Here is a 13,754-nt window from a genome sequence, read left to right on the forward strand (position 1 = left end):
CTGCCAACTTCTCTTCCTCAGCTGCGGCTTGGATCAAATCTTTCCTGAGCAACAGATCCATGAGAGTCTTTGCCCCATCCGCAGCCGCGGACCCCTCCCCGATTCACTGCGGCGTTCCTCAGGGATCTTGTGTGTCACCTACACTTTATAACATTTTCACGAAACCACTCTTTGATGTGCTTGACTATCTGGGTGTCTCCTATACCAACTATGCGGACGACACCCAGATACTCATCCCCATCACTGGTGATTATCTAGGTGACACCAAGGCCCTCAACGACGTCTACTTGGTCATCCAAGCCTGGATGGCCCAACATCAGTTGTGCTTGAATGATGACAAGACGGAGCTCCTGATCTTGGGCACTGCGCAACGCCTGAGCAGACTAGAGCCGTCCTATCAGTCATTCAACATAGATGGTAATATCATTCGTGTCTCAAAAGATACCAAAACGCTAGGCTTCTACCTTGATGCAACACTCGCATTAACCCGACAAACTAATGCTGTCAGATCTGCGTCTGCATACACATGCAAACTTATCGCAGCTTGCAGACCATTCCTCACTTCGTCTAACAGCGTCACGCTAGCGAGAACCCTCATTATGGCTAAAATTGATTATTGCAGTGCTCTTTATCTTGGCACCAGCCAAGAGAACCTGAACAGACTTCAAACGACACAAAACAACGCCATCCGTGCTGCTTTAAACATTCCCCGACACCACCACATCACAGAAACCAGAAGTAAGTTAAATTGGCTACCTGTCAAACAGAGAATCTCACTCAAAACACTCGCCCTCACGCACAAATGCCTAGCCAACAAAGCCCCGATCTACCTTGGTAGTCGACTATCGCGCCACTCTACCTCACGACCTCTAAGAACAGCCCAATCCCACTGTCTAGCGATCCCCAGATTTAAATTGCAAAAAGCAGGGGGCTCAAGCTTCCCCGTCTTAGCCTCCAAGTTATGGAACTCCCTCCCTGTTTCAATTAGAGCGGAAGACTCTTTCAATACCTTCAAAACCAATACTAGATCTTGGCTTTTCAACCAGCTTTAAGGCCGTCTTCGCGCCTCTCCCCGACCTACCCTGACTTGCCGACCGCTACTTTCACCTATCAGCACTGAAACCACTGTACATATGTATATAATATCCTCCTGCAAATGTATATAATGATTCTTTATTAGACCTGCATATCGGAACCCATGTGTAATGATTCTCTGTTATACCTGCATATCTGTAACCTTGTACAAATTGCGCCCTGATGCCTCCGGGCCTGTTGGTTTGCGCGTTATAAATAAATAAAATACAAATAAAATACAAATACAAATACCCCCACCCCCCAGCCACCAGGGGCACCCTCCACCAGGCCCCCACTCATGTCTCCCACCATCCCCACCCCCCAGCAGTGCAGGGGCAGCCTCCACTAGGCCCCCACTCATGTCTCCCACCACCCCCACCCCCCAGCATCCAGGGGCAGCCTCCACCAGGACCCCACTCATGTCTCCCACCACCCCCATCCCCCAGCAGTGCAGGGGCACCCTCCACCAGGCCCCCACCCATGTCTCCCACCACCCCCACCCCCCACCCACCATGGGCAGCCTCTGCCAGGCCCCCACTCATGTCTCACACCACCCCCACCCCCCAGCCACCAGGGGCAGCCTCCACCAGGCCCCCACTCATGTCTCCCACCACCCCACACCCCAGCAGTGCAGGGGCACCCTCCACCAGGCCCCCAATCATGTCTCCCTGCACCCCCACCCCCCAGCATCCAGGGGCACCCTCCACCAGGCCCCCACTCATGTCCCGCTGCACCCCCACCCCCCAGCAGTGCAGGGGCACCCTCCACCAGGCCCCCACTCATGTCCCCCTGCACCCAGGTCCTCACAATCCCCAATCATGTGCGTTATGGTCAGCCTCCACAGCCAAAAGGCCCTACCAAGTAACCCATTCACCCACATGGAAATGGAAATTACATGTTACACCCCCAATGTTCATAAAGCAAATGAACCCATGTCCGTCACACACAATGGTTGCAAATGAATGTTAAAACACCCAACATGACATGCATGAAACCAATGAGATGATACCACACAGTGAAGTATGAAAACAAAATTGTATTAAAAAAAATTGAATGCAAATGAAATGAAACAAACTACAATGGCAATGAAAAAAAGATAAGCTGCATGTCCGTCCAAAAAAATCAAAACTACAAATCCAAATCCAAAAAAATGTTGTTAAAATTCACATTAAAAATAAAATCAATCCGAGAGATAAAAATAAATGCAAAGACCATTGCTCCATGGAGAATAAATCAAAAATAAAAAAATAAAACAATCCAATGAAGAACTATGTACAAAACATCCAAGGGTCCATGAGCCCAACTGAACAAAGGAAACCTACAAAAAACCCTAACTAAAATGCAACTATATACAAAAAGTGGAGCAGTGTCCGTCGACTCCAAATCATAAGAAGAAACAAATGAAACCTAAAACTAAAGAACTATATACAAAGGCGGCGGGCAAGTCCAGCGGCTCACTCCGTGGTGTTCCGGGCCAGGGCATCATCAAACTCCTCGTCTATGTCCCGGAGGCGGTCCTGTTCCATGGCCCCGAGGGTCCGCAGGGACGACGCCATTTGCTCCTCCAACCCCCTGCGGATTGCCTCGAGGCACTCGGCCCGCCTCAGGGCCCTTCCGCATGGAGTTCTCCACCCTGACCATCGTGAGCCGCGCCTCTTCCGCCCGCCGCCGCTCCGCACCTATCTGCTGGCCCAACCACAGCCACACGGAAGACACTTCCTGTCCTGGATCCTCCTGCCCTCCGGCCGATGCCTGCCCCTCCGATGTGATGGCCCCGAGCCATGATGCCTCCCACGTTGACTCAGCTGCTGCCTCCGACGCAACTGCCTCTGCCAGCATGACGGCATCCAGGCTGATGGAATCCACTGACGCCGTCGTGCACGTGCCCTGCCTGATGATGCCGGCACATCCTCCATCTGCTGGGGTACAGTTGCTGTGGTGTCCACCCCTGCTGGACCTCCGACTCCCGACTGTGGCAGGGATGGGATCCCCACCTAGCTGGCTGCATTGGTCAGGACAGGTCCACAGGGGGCCCTGGTGGCATCTGGGCCGGAAGACGGCAAGGAGAACGACCGGTGTATAGCCTCCACAGAGGAGGAGAGGGCCGCCAGATTGGCCGACACATGCAGGAAACCCCCGAACATGGAGGATCACAATTGGGCCACGTCGGCACGGTACTCTTCGTGATGATGTGCGTGCTCCTCCCGGGAAGCACGCACGTCATCACGAATTGCACCCGCGCGCATCGCAACCCTAATCAGGACCTTCTCCATACACACACGGGTCCCCTTGTCCGCAGGTGGAGTGGAGTCAGGTGACATGGACATCCCCTCTACCTGCGGACGGGCCTGGGACGGGGCATCCCTGCTGGTGCATGGTGGTGCACTCACAGGGTCAGGGACAGCGACATGCACAGGCCCCTCCATGGTGACCTGTGCTGCCTCCTGCCCCTGCCCCTGGACTGCACCACTTGCACCAGCTGGGATGCCCCCACCAGGCCCCATGTGTGCCTCAGTGGCGGCCTCCTCCTCCTCTGTGGAAACCACCAACCTGGATGGCTCCTCACCGTCTTCCGCCATAGCAGGCCCCTGTGGGGGCTCACCCACCCCTTCCGCTGCAGCCGTGGGGGCATCCCCGCCGCCTTGCTCCACAGCGCCGTCTCCGCCCTCTTCTTCACTAGCCGCTGCAAAGAGGGAGACATAGAACACAAGCATCAGGGTACTGTTCAATGGTCCCCTAGACAGGAAGCAATAGCAGATGAGTACCACTGTCAAAGTACACTTCCATCATGTCCCTCCACAACACATGGGTCAGTCCAGGCAAAACACACACAGTAACAGGCATGGTGCATGCCATGGACATTTCCATACATGTCCAATGGACTCTTGAAACATACAATGATATGGAACTCACATGCATCATGGGTCATGCCTATAACATGCACACACTTCACCTCAGTCACATCCATCTGGCCTCATACACCCCAAACACAGCAGATACAAGGGTAACTAGGCTGCATCAGTGAATCTGTGCATTGTCACACACATGTGTCATGCATCCATGGCATTCACAAGTCACAGACACGCAGGTCAGGCACACAGACATGGCTACAATATATGTACCTGGCATCAGCACCCATCCCTCACCCCCGCCCATGTCCAGGAACAGAGACTGGCATGCTCTCATGTGTAAAATCTGCATAGGGCTCCCCATGTGGCATTTAAACACATGCAACAACCATGTGGTTCACACATCACTGGTCGCACATGCATTACCATGATGTCCCTGCACACATACATGCATACATGGCCTATGTCACACATACAGGCAAGTATCAGACAACCAGCACACCGCAACATGCCCTGTCTCACACAGCAATGCTTGGACACTTACCGCTCAACTCCAGACGGGTCTCCCTCACAAGGATCTGGGCGTGGAGCGCTGGGCGTACGTGTTCCAGGACCCTCATCTGGATGGAACTCATGCGGCCCCGGCACCCCTCCACGAGGCGCCGGGCCTTCACGAGGGTCCTGGACCTCAAGTCCTCCCAGCGCTTCTTGATCTTCTGGACGTCGCGGGTTGCCACCCCCTCCGCGTTGATGGCAACCACACAGTCGGCCCAGATCCTCTCCCGTCCTTCCTTGCTGGCGCGGGACGATCCAAAGAGGGCATCATACTGCCCCAGGACATGCTCCACCAGGACACCAACTTCGGTGGCAGTGAAGCTGGTGCCCCTCTGCCCCTCTGGCCTGGGGCCAGATGTGGAAGTGCCCGACATGGCAACCCCAGAGGCAGGAGTGGGTGGGCAACTGGGTCCTGGGGCTGGGCTGTGGAGCGATGTTATCCCAGTCGGGAGTCTTCAGTTCCAGCAGGGGTGGACACAGCAACTGGACCCCTGCAGATGGCTGATGTGCAGGCACCAAATGGCAGGGCACGGTGGCAGCAGGCAGGCAGGCAGGCAGGCAGCAGCAGCAGATGGCACGTGGGAGGCTGCTCGGGGCACTGGGGGGCAGTAATTCGGCCTTCTGGGCAGGAGCGTGGTCGTCCGTGTGTTTTCGCGTGGCCAGCTTGATACGGAGTGATTTGGCACGTGAAAATCCTGCACGTCAGCGTGAAATTCGAGGAAAGGCCCTTAGCGCGTAAGCGAGTCAGCACGCATACGCGAATCTATTGGACCAAAGGCCCTCAGCGCGTAAGCGCGTCTGTGACGTGACCCGCACGGGTGTTTCACTCATAGCACGAGATGACAGAGCACACGTGGAAAGACTGCACGTCAGAATGTCATCGCGTGTAATTGGACAAAAGTGCGTGTACACGCGATTGGCCTATGTACGTGTATTTCAGGGGTGCGTGAGCACTTATACACGCGAGTACATCAGCGCACGTGTATACCGGGGTGCGCGTGAATTTCCACATGCTATTGGCCTGGGTACTGGATTTCAGGGGTGCGCGGGAAGTTTCACACGCGAGTACATCAGCGCACGTGTATACCGGGGTGCGCGGGAATTTCCACACGCTATTGGCCTGGGTACTGGATTTCAGGGGTGCGCGGGAAGTTTCACACGCTCGCCTACAACACGCGCAAAGAAACACGTACGCCAGTAGGAAGCAGGCATACGTCGACCCGCGACGCATGCATTTGCGCGCAAACAAAATAACAAGCTCAGACGCCAGGATGAATATACCGTTCCTAGCAGCAGTGGCCGTGGGCTACCAAAGGAGGAGGAGGAGGATAGTCAGGGCCAGAATATTCACACCCAGAACCAGCCTTTTCGGGATGCCTGATGACCAGGTGTATGGGAGGTACAGGTTTCCACCACACATAATACTGGACCTGGTGAGTGAGTGGGAGGATGACCTCACATCACCCACCCTGTGCTCCCCTGGAGAAGGTCCTCAATGTACTGCACCTCTTAGCCACTGGATCATTTCAGCGGACAAGTGGCATAGTGGGTGGGGTGTCACAGGCCACGCAGTCACGCTGCCTACACCAGGTCTTGAACATCATCACTGCACGCCCATCAGTCCGCAGGCACATATACCTGCCCAGAACACCTGCAGAAAGGCATGCTGCCGCCCTGGATTTTTACGGTGTGGCACGATTCCCCAAAGTGCTAGGTGCCATCGACTGAACCCATGTGGCTCTACGTCCCCCCAGGGCATCTGAGCACATCTATAGGAACCGCAAGCACTGGCATTCCATCAACGTGCAGGTAGTATGTAATGCCAAGGGAATCATCACCTCAGTATATGCCAACTATCCCGGGTCCACCCACGACAGCTTCATTTACCGAATGTCCACCCTAAACCGGGACCTAGAAGCTGGGCGGCATGGCGATACATGGCTGATTGGTGAGTATGAATGCCACTGCACATACATGCATGTCAGATACTGAGCAAGGTCACAACCCCACCAATGATACCAATCACCACCTCCACAGGGGACAGTGCCTACCCTCTCAGCCCCCACATGATGACGCCAATTCGGAACCCCACCACGCCACCCGAGGTAAGATATAACACAGCCCACATTGCAACCCGGGGCATAGTGGAGCGCACATTCAGAGAGCTTAAGTCACGCTTTCACTCCCTTGACCGTTATGGCGGGCAGCTGTATACGCTCCCCCAGTAGTGTGCAGGATCATAGTGGCAGCATGTGTCCTGCACAACGTTGCAACACGCCGGGGCCTGGCCGTGGACATGGTGGTGGCCCCACATCCCCAACCACATGCACGCCCGCTGCGCATGGGAGGGGAAAGGGCACGGGGGGAGGCAGCCCGTACACAGCTAGTGGCTAATTACTTCACCTAGAAATCACACCACTGTGGAGTGCACACTGCCCTGGCACATACCATCTGACAATCAATGATGACTCAACCTGACACAGATCCTGAATGTCTGGAGAATCAACCGTCAAAACCATATCAGCCTGAGATTGTTCACCTGGAAGTGTTACAATGTGTGCATCCCTACCTACACAGACACCACCAATGCAGTTTTGTGAAAAAACACATTCAAGCAGCTAAAATGAATACCCACTTGCAAAATGCAACATGAGGACAGTGCCATGTCACCCAACGCATCCCCAGCACCGCCACACGACACACCGTGCCATGTCATGCTATGTGCAGGTAAACAAAGTAATCCCCACAACATGACACAAGTGTCACAATGTAAAGTGTCCCTAATTGAAACTCGCGACACCTGAAATGCTCACAGTAATGCAGGACCAACAACACACTTGAGCAGGTATTTAGCAATAACACTTATCAGCCACTGACCCTCAAAACTACCATTAACATGACATTACGAATGTAAGGAATTAGTAGTCTCACCACCTGGAAATGCCTGCACTCCCACCACTTCCAACTGTACAGTGTTGCCGCCATGTAGAGTTGTAGGTGCACTGCTGCCAACATGGACCCCATCTCCAAAGTAGAGGGCCTTGTGTAGACATGAGGAAAGGACCTGCAAATTAGGAGGTAGACATGGATGATGAGTTACACATCAATGCAACATGCAGTGTACAACACAACATCAATATGCACTAGGAATGTATACACAGTATTGACTAGACTACCCACACATGTAGTGGGAGTCCAATGTCACCATGTACGTCAATGTCACTTGGGCACACCCTTTGCAAGCCCATGGAAACGGGAAGCAGGAGGGGTGTGTGTGACGAAAACCCAAGCATCTGAACCAAATACATGACAAGCCTGCATGTGCCCAGCCACAATGCAGCGTATGCCCACAGGAGCCACGGAAGGCAACACATTGTCGCAAAAAAAAAAAAAAGAAAAAAAAAAATCAAAAATGGCCATTAATGGGCCCGGGGGGGTTGGGGAGGCCACCCAGGAGGTCCGAGGACAGGGTGCACACCAAAACCCACCTGTGTGGATCTTGGGAAAAAAAAACACCTCCATGGGCTCATGGCCCACACGGCTACCCTATTGTGGGAGTATCACTGCTGTCGCTATTATCACCCTGTGCAGCTGCATCCCGAGGTGGTTGCACTATGGGAGGCAGCCCACGCAAGGCCCTAGTCTGTTCCTCCATGGCTGCAAGCATGCGGGTGTGGTAGGTCTCGTTCTGGAGGATGAGTGTGCGGAGGTCCCCATGCAACAACTCACGGGATGCCCGGACCTCCGCCCTAGTTGCCTGCATCTCAGCTGAGAGCGTACCGGTGAGACGCTCCAGCTGCTGTTCTGTCCTTCGGTTTGTTGAAGCCTCAAGCTCAACAAGAGTCGTCCTGAGGTGAAGGAGCTCCTGCCTCAGGGCTTCCCTGTGGCCCTGGGACTCTATGGAGATGGCTTCCTGCAGAGTCACCAGTGCCGCCCGCCTGTCCCTGTTGGACGCCAACATGTCCTCCCTGTGTGACTGGCAGATGGAGTCGGTTGCCTGCTGTAGTCGCTCCATCAGCCTTTCGGGGGGACAATGGAAGTGGCCACCCTATCCATGGCCTGAGCCATCATCTCTGATGATGCTGCCTGTTGGGTTGCCATACCGTAAATGGATTGCTCCCATGCGGTATTGCCAGGTGGCGTACGGCCACCACGTCGGCGGGCACCACACCTGTCTGGGGCAAGGCGAACTGCGCCTTGCTGTGCCGGCACTGCCTGAGGCTGCAGGACTGCATTCCCCCTCTGATCTGCTGGCCCAGGAACAGGATCAGATGTCGCAGAGTGTGACCCTGCATCCGTAACCACCAAAGGCGTAGCTGCCAACACTGACATCCCCATTGAGGGTTCTGACCCTGGTGCAGGTGGGTGGGACAGAACAGAATCCCTCCCAGGAACACTCACCTGCGACGGCACGTAGGTCTCATCATCCGAATCAACACCTGAGTACAGCTCGGGGGAGGTGCAGCCAGAGACACCCCTTGAGAGCACGACCTGCAGCAGTTGTGGGTTCTCACCCACCACCACACCACGTCCCTCACTGGTGGTCGGTCGGCCCTCGGACCCCTTCTGGGTCTGCACCATCTCCACAACCCCAGCAGTATCAGGTGCGTCTTCCTCTGCAAAGACATAAAAGAAAACAAATGGAAACAGGCATTAGCACCATGACACACAATGAGGGCTGAGAAGCAAGAGAACCAGTACTTGATTGACACATGTCCCACATGACTAAAACCCTCCCATGCATGCACCCTCACTGCGTATGAAGGGCAGGCAAATGGCACACACTGATGACACCAAGATGGAAGATGAACACATTTTCTGCATGCTGCCTGGCAGTGGCATCACACATTGGCCTGTGATTGCCAGGTGAAATACACATGCCATCACACAGATGGCATGTACCATTACTATTGAGTGAAGATGGAGAGGAGGGCAGCACTTATTCATTCAGTCCAGTTCCCGTATGTAATAGCTTTTCTAATTCAACCAGGTCTGATTTTTCACCTGGAGCTGCCAGTCCAAAATGGTCCGATTGCACAGGGACATGTGTGAACAAATGATATCCAGGTAACAAAGTCACTCCACTTTACCATAGCCATGTCAGACATGTGACTACAGGACTGAGAAATGCCTAGTAAAAGTGGTGGAATGCATCAATCTGCCTGAATGAACAGAGAAAAATAAGCAACAATGTTGTGGCAAGGTGACACTTCAAGGGCAACTGGCGTGCTGTTGGCCTAGATGTCTACTGTTGGCAGAAGGGATACTGCTATGGCCAAATGCTGCTGCGCAGAATGTATTGCATGAAGCACATGGGTAACCCAAACGACTCAGGCACACACACCCTCTCCTGGCACACAAACAGAAGCCCTCACACACACACCATGCACATGGATGACACACATGCCAGGAAAAAGAGCGTGAAAAAGAAGCGCGTTTGGTTGGCAACACCCCCGCCAAAAGAAGATTTGTACGCTGTCTGAGGAGACAGGACAACAGTAGAAGGGAACACTGTTTGAGTGAACAGGCCCAGGAAAACCAGAAAAAGAGAAAAAAGAGAAAAAGCTGTCAGAGGTAACAGGGAGTACCAACTTGAAACGCTGTGAAGTAAATCGCGTGTGAAACGACAAGAAGTACAGAATTCACCCACTCGCTCTCCACGAAAAGCACGTACAAGGAAATGGTGTTCTACACGTACCTTTTATGCAGGCCCGCACGTCCAGCGTCACTTACGCGGCGTGTACGCGCTAGGGCCATTTCCACCAATTACACGCTTTGTCACTTCTGCGTGTAGGGCCATTTCCACCAATTACACGCTTTGTCACTTTCGCGTGTACGCGCTAAGGCCATTTCCACCAATTACACGCTTTGACACTCGGACGTGTCTTTCATTTTATTAACACGAAACATTTCCAACGTGTGCCCTATTCAACATGCACGTGACTTCATAGAGCGCATACGCTGGTGGCCTTTGGGCCAATGAATGTACAGTGTGCTGACGCGTTTACGCGCTAAGGGCCTTTCCTCGAATTACACGCAGACGTGTTGGATTTTCACGTGCTAAATCACTCCGTATCAAGCTGGCCACCCGTTCACACAAGGAAGACCACGCTCCTGCCCAGAAGGCCGAATTACTGCCCCCCAGAGCCCTGAGCACGCTCCCACCTGCCATCTGATGCTGCCTGACTGCCTGCTGCCCACGTGCCCTGCCATTTGCTGCCTGCACATCAGCCAGGGGTGCTGTTGCTGTGACCACCCCTGCTGGAACCGAAGACTCCCGACTGCTTTTCCATCGCCCCACAGCCCAGCCCCAGGACCCAGTTGTCCACTGCAACATCTGGCACCAGTGGCAACCCCCGGCCAAGGAGGCAGAGGGGCACCAGCTTCACTGCCACCGAAGTTGGTGTCCTGGTGGAGCATGTCCTGGGGCAGTATGACGCCCTCTTCGGAAGGTTGCGCGCCGACAAGGAAGGACGGACTCAGATCTGGATGGACATCGTGACTGCCATCAACGCGGAGGAGGTGGCAGTCCACGACTACGAACGTGTCAGGAAGCGCTGGGAGGACTTCAGGTCCAGGACCCTCAACAAGGCCCGGCGCCTCCTGAAGGCAGCGGATGCTAAGGGGCGCCGGGGCCACTTGTCGGAAGATCAGATGAGGGTCCTGGAACGCATATCTGCAGCGCTCCACATCCAGGTCCTTGAGAAGCAGACCCGTCTGGAGTTGAGCGGTAAGTGTACATGCATACTGATTGTAAGCTGTGCGTGTGGTGGTGTGCCAGGAGTGTGCAGGTTAAACATGTATTTTTATGTGGCCAAGTAGGGGGGGTGTACAGGGCCGTGAGGGTGACACATGCGAGGGGTCTCATGTGTGACACATGGATGGTGCTTGTGTGTGTGGGCTTGCATGGCACAGGATGTGGAGGAATGATTGTCAGGTGTGACATGGATGTCGATCAAAACACTGCGACAGTTGGCGGAGGTGTACACATGCATGCAAGTTTGGTGTTGTGTGTGCATGTGTAGTGTACTCCCTATGTTGCATGTGATGTGTGGATGACCTTTGGCTGCTCATGCTGTTGTATGTGAATGGATGGTGCTGGCTGTTGCAATATGGCTGTGGTATGGCTCATGTGTGCAAGTTGAAATGACATGCAGCGTCAACTGATGAAGAGGGCGGAGAAGGTGCTGTGGAGCACAGCGGCAGGGGTCGCACCACCAGCCGGAGACGCAAGGCCCGGATTCCCTCCCAGGTTGTGATCTCGTCGGGGAGTGAGGAGTCCGGTGCCGCATCCCAGGCCGCAGCTGCCGAGGGGAAGTCCAAGAGGCGGAGGTTGGAGTTGGACTCCTCGGCAGCAGAAGGGGCAGCTGGGACCCCACAGGGCCCAACGGAGGAAGATGGCACGGAGTCATCCAGGTTGGTGGGGGGTTTGGTGGAGGAGGAGGCCGTGCAAGCGACAGTGGCGGGGTCTGGAGGTGGGGATTCCACTGGTGCTAGTGGTGCAGTGCAGGATCAGGGACAGGAGGCAGCACAGGCTGCCGCGGAGGTGCCTATGTGCAATCCTGTCCCTGCTCCTGTCACTGCATCATCTTCCACCAGCGGGGATGCCTCCAGACCCGTTCTCAGGGAGAGGATTGGCTTACAACACCTGGCCTTCCTCTCCCTGTGGATGTGGCTATCCTGCACCGGGTTGAGCCTGTCCAGGGTGGGGTGGCGTTGCGTCAACGGGACATGCGAGCTGACATGCAGTCTTTTCATGATGAGTCTGCACGTCTTCTCGCATGGCTCGTTGACCGCGTTGACCCACTGGGACAGCTCACCAGGGCTGGATTCCTCCGTTTCCTGGACCTTGTTCCGACCCCCTTCTCCACAGAACCCCCTATGCCCCAGTCGTCCTCCATGCCATCTTCCCACCCATGTGTCACCTGGGTGCCCTGTGGAGCTGCCTCCGACAGTGCGGCCAGGCTGGTGGACAACAGATCCCTGCCACAGTCGGGAGTCGGACGTCCAGCAGGGGTGGCCACATCAACGACTGCACCCCAGCTGGAGGAGGATGTGCAGGCACCATCGGACAGGGCACATGGACATCAGCAGCTGCAGCAGCAGGAGGCTGTAGGTGGGAGCCACGATAGCTCGGGGCCTTCAACATCGGAGGGGCAGGCATCGGCCGGAGGGCAGGAGGACCCTGAATGGGAAGTGTCTTCGTTGTGGCAGCGGTTGGGCCACGCCATAGATGCGGATCGGTGGCGGGCGGAAGAGGCGCGGCTCACGATGGTCAGGGCGGAGAACTCCATGCGGAGGGCCCTGAGGCGGGCCGAGTGCCTCGAGGCAATCCGCAGGGAGTTGGAGGTGAACATGTCGGCGTCCCTGCGGACCCTCGGGGCCATGGAACAGGACCGCCTCCGGGACATAGACGAGGAGTTCGAGGATGCCCTGGCCCCGAACACCACTAAGTGAGCCGCTGGACTGGCCCGCCGCCATTGTATATAGTTATTTAGTGATAGGTTTCCTTTATAGTTTATTTTTATTTGGAGTCGATGGACACTGCTCCACCTTTTGTATATAGTTCCATTTTAGATAGGTTTTTTGGTAGGTTTCATTTCTTCTCTTGGGATGATGGACCCTGAATACTTTGTACATAGTTGGACTTTGGATTTGGATATTTTTTTTACTATGAATATTTTTTCCCATGGAGCAATGGTTTTCTATTTCTTTTTTCCCTTCATTTCCTTTTCATGGACTTGAACTTTGGAAGATATTTTTTTGGATTATCATTTATTGATTTTAATTTGAAAAGGGACAGCCAGCTTAATTTTGTTATTTTTTTACTTGTGTATTTTGGTTAATTTTGATTGCCATTGCTGTTGTTTTTAATTCATTATTTGGATTTTTTCATTCTTCAATGTGTGGTTTCATCTCATTGTTTTCATGCATGTCATGATATGGGTTTTCAGGTTCACTTGCAACCATTGTGTGTGTGTGAGACACATGTGTTTATTTACATTGTTTCCATTGGAGTAGTATCATGGGCACATGTAATACTTGGTTGTGTCTTTGGGCTGTGGTGGCTGGCCATGAGGCACATGCTTGAGGATTGTCAGGGCCTGTGGCCAGGGGGACATGAGTGGGGGCCTGGCGGAGGCTGCCCATGGTGGGTGGGGGGTGGGGGTGGTGGGAGACATGGGTGGGGGCCTGGTGGAGGGTGCCCCTGCACTGCTGGGGGGTGGGGGTGGTGGGAGACATGAGTGGGGGCCTGGTGGGGGCTGCCCATGGTGG

This window comes from Ambystoma mexicanum, chromosome 6q (assembly GCF_040938575.1).
Source record: "Ambystoma mexicanum isolate Mex_15411 chromosome 6q, UKY_AmexF1_1, whole genome shotgun sequence".
In the NCBI taxonomy this organism is placed as follows: domain Eukaryota; kingdom Metazoa; phylum Chordata; class Amphibia; order Caudata; family Ambystomatidae; genus Ambystoma; species Ambystoma mexicanum.